Raw genomic sequence first — 4,594 nt, 5'->3', positions numbered from 1 at the left:
TACATACATGATTCAAACTCTAAACGCGATATTAACAAATATAAAATCGACACAAGTAGTCATTACTAATCCAGTAATTCGTTGGTGTAAACCATTTTTTAGTACATAAAATAATCCTTATATCCATATTAATTTTATTTGTCATTAATTGTTTCGGATGTTATGAGGCTTATTCAGAGATATACTATGGAAAAATTTAGAAAAATCTTGACATAATAAAATTGTTGGAGGGAACTATTACGATGATTTGTATTGATGTTGTCGACTTTGACAAAGCTGTCATCTTATATGTATCATCAGCTTTGGGACAAATCAAATAGGAATTAAATTAAAATAAATAAATAAAAAACAAGCACGAACTAAATTGTAGGAAAAAATAAAAATAAAATAGATTTACTTTGACCAAAAAGAAGCACACAGAGTACGTGTTAAGTGTTAGATCCAAATCATAATAAATATGAAAAATTAACTAAGATCTAATCATGTTAAATCATTAAAAATAAAATAGTAGATGCAAAAGCATACTTGAATTGATTGATAGGTTGAAATCCTTAAATCTTTATTTGGTTGTGATTTTCCAAGAAGATAGAGTTCCCTTAAGTATAAACTATCTGATGAGGATAACAATAAATACAAAATTGTCTATTTCTTGGGTACTATAACCCCTATATATAACTGATTTAAGAATCAATTATTGTATGTATTCATAACTCTTTCCCTCATCAAATTATAAATACAACTTTAATAGTATTTATACTTTTATTCCCATGACACTTCTAATATCTTATGACTTTATAACATAATTGGTCACTTAATTTATGTCATATTATATGATAACAATATACATTATAAATATGTGCCTATAATTATGGATTTTAATCCAACAATCTCCCACTTGGGAAATATATGTTTGCTGATAAATGTATAACCTTATGAGTTCAAAATTTGTTATCATGTAATAGGTATTCTATAACAATCTCATCCAACAACTGTATTCATATAGAATCAAAACGGCCTTTGCTCATATCTATCATGACTAGACCCATCAATGGTCACGTATACAAACACATTCAAATGACATACATCAATCATGGAGTGTAGCATGGAAATTACATGCAATGTGAACCACACTTGTCTCTTTCTAATTGATCCTCTTGAAACATTAGTGAGATCAAATTTCACCAAAAATCAGAGTGGATAACCCAAAACAAAATTTATTTATGTTGAAAATAACTTTAACATAAATATCCTTAAACTGAAGTAACTGAAATTGTGTCTCTAAAAAACGAGCATTAAAATTACAAACTCTGACTTACTGGAATATGGATGCAACATTTTATCACATGAAGTAACTTTAACATAAATATCCTTAAACTAAAGTAATTGAATCAAATATCCTTAAATGATATTACACCCACATGAGTAGTGTGCTCATAAAGGGCCTTGGGTGATAGTTCCTTAGTAAGCACGCAATTATGTGTTTGTACCAATATGCTCTATAAACACATAACCACTCTGAATTTTCTTTAACAACTAGAAACATAATGTCAATGTGCTTAGACTTAAGGTGTTTCTATTATATAAAGAATAAATGACTGCAACTTAGTTATCACAAAATAACTCAAGTGGTATTTCTTATCAATCCATAATTAGCAATTCATGTGACAAAATTTTGCATTCATATTCCAGTAAGTCAGAGTTCATAAACCTGATGATCCCTTACTTATTAGACCTTCGAGAGCATGTGATATTTCTTAAATGTATCGTATGAAACAATTTGGTCGATATCCAATAATTCATACCTAAATTGCTTAAATATCTATTTAATATCATAAAATCATATGATGTGTCTGAATGCATATAAACCTGAGTATGTATTAAATTCTTTATTTTTATTTTGAATCATAAAAAACCTTTCTGAACTTCTTTAGTTTCAAAATCATCCTTAGGGCACTAATAAAGACTAAGCTTGTTTCCTTTAGCAATTATGAGTATTATTTGGTTTACTCCCACTGAACTTATCGTATATACAATTATCAACAAAATTCATCTAAAAACCAAACGAGATAATCATTTGGTGAAATTTATTATACAAATAACAAGAGTCATACTTAAACTCATAAATGGATTTCCATAATTTCCATATAATTAATTTTGTATCATCAAACATATTTTTCTAATTGCACCTTATAAAACATCTCATCAATGTTGTCATTTTGAAATCCAATTAATGTAACTCAAGATTAAATATTATCAACAAGTATCATGATTATCTTGAAAGAGTCTTTCAATGAAACCAAAGAAAACGTCTCTACAAAATTAATGCCTTCTTCATGAGTATATCCTTTAGATACTAGACATGACTTATATATGTCAACATTACCTTTTGCATCCATTTTGGTTTCAAATATCCATTTGAAACCAATTAATTTTGCACCTTCGGGTTAAGAGACAAGTTCTTATACTTTATTATCTTATATAGAACTTATACTCTTATTCCATGATTTTAATCCACTTATGAGAGTCAAGACTTCTATGACACGACGAAAGTTGATTAGATCATCCTGCATCATTCTACCATCATCCTTATTTATTGGAGAAATATAACATAATAATCTAAATATTATTTCTTTCATCTCGTGGATCTTCTTAATGAAAATTGTTCTATGAGGTTGTTGAATTTGTTCTTTTGAAATGATTCTTATCTTAAATGGAGAGTTGATCAAAATAACCTTATTGAGATTCTAAATTCACTTATTGATTAATGACATGTATAAACACATGGATATCATAAAACGTGATAATAGGAATTGAGCTATAACTCAATTCCTCCTTAAAATCAATTCCTCAAATCTTATTTCTTCCTCCAAACTCAACATTGTCCATGATTTCTGACTAGTAAATATGTCACGAAATATGTTCAAGTATACACAATCGAACAAGTAATACATTAATGAGTGAGTATCGTCTCCACAGGGATTGTAGAAAATTTATAAGTTTAATCACAACAAAGTACTACTTGACCTAACTATAGTTAATGATTGTATGTACAAATGAGAATGTTATGGCAAAATGAAATGGGTCTTGGTGGGAACTAAATGATGGTGTAATGTAATATGGAAGCAAATGGATATGTTGTGGAAAAATTGATGGAAATGTCTTGGTAAAAATAAATTGAGTGTAGTGGAATCAATTAAGAATGTAAACGCAAAACGAAATGTAAACATTGGATTTGATTAAGATGACTTAGAATCCACACACAACAATCTACTATGGAATGAATGATAGGAGTCACTTAGGAAACTTAAGTCTAACTTCTCATGATGGTCTTACTTCTATTTTTTACTTGCCTGAAAAAAGTTTACAAAGGTGCCCTATACTATCTCAAGTCAAAGGACTCGACAGGTTGAGGATGTCATGTCAATACCTCTCAGCGTTATCAGGTGCATGGATCCTATTGGTTCCAATCAATAGAATATGTCACAATAATACCACTTAGTGTCAGAACATCATCTAACCTCTCGATTGAGAAATACTACTTTTAGTCGATTGATCCTAGCCTTATGTCTAAGGTTGGATTAGGTATAATTACTATCTAGAACCCCTTGCTTATATGGATCCTCCCTAGTTTCTTTCGAACACTAAAGACATGCTACTTAGCTATTCTCTCGAACGCTAAGTATTCTCCTAAGAATGGCTACTCTCATAGCTTCTACAATATAAAGGCATTAAACATCATAAACAAAACAAATAATAGCTTACAAAAAACAACCATCAATTAAAATAAAACTTAAATATCAATAAGGAACTCCCACCAAATAAGGCTAGTTCATGGTGGGGTTCGAATATTCCAAGAAACAAGGCATGAAATTAATCTGTTCCATACAACCCAACTAAGATAAATGAAAGTAAACAACAAAGGGATTAAGGAAAAGCCTTCGACGTGCACTGTTAGAGCTCCCCTCGGCCACTATGAACTGCCCTAGCTTGCTAGCTCCTCGCAGACGCCTAGCTTGCCACTCCATCTAGCTTATTAAATGAGGAATGTCACGGTAAAAATGATTGACGGAAAAAATGAGAGACCTTATTCTTTGGAAATTAAGCTCAAAATGGCGTTTAAAGGAAATCTCTTAATCTGGTGGCTTCATTTCCTTTTTATAGTGGGGAATAAACATAGGGATTTGTGTTAAAATTTCTAGGATACCCCGAATTGGTTTCCTTCATGTGAGAGGGTGATGCAGATGTGGCAGTGGTCTCTTCCTAGGCAGCTGGGCGTGGTCTATTCTGGGAGGCCTGCAGCTGGGCATATGTGCTGACAGGATCAACCTACCCAGGTGGCAGATGTTCCCTTGTTGGTATCTGGCAGTTGAAGGCATGTGAAGACAAGGATAACTGGCTCTTGAAAATATATTATTTAATATTTTTCGCTTTCGAAATGCCGTCCGAGTTGGCATTTGCATTCTGCTAGGCATTCTCAGCATGTCTCGACAATTCTCCTTGCTTATCCTTGCTTCGAAATCATGCACATCATCAAACAAAACACCTTCCCCATAACGCAACACCGCTTTCAAAATAAAATGCCACGACAAAATAT

This window comes from Hibiscus syriacus, unplaced genomic scaffold (assembly GCF_006381635.1).
Source record: "Hibiscus syriacus cultivar Baekdansim isolate YM2019G1 unplaced genomic scaffold, ASM638163v2 tig00116965_pilon, whole genome shotgun sequence".
Lineage (NCBI taxonomy): Eukaryota > Viridiplantae > Streptophyta > Magnoliopsida > Malvales > Malvaceae > Hibiscus > Hibiscus syriacus.
This window is presented reverse-complemented; position numbering follows the sequence as displayed.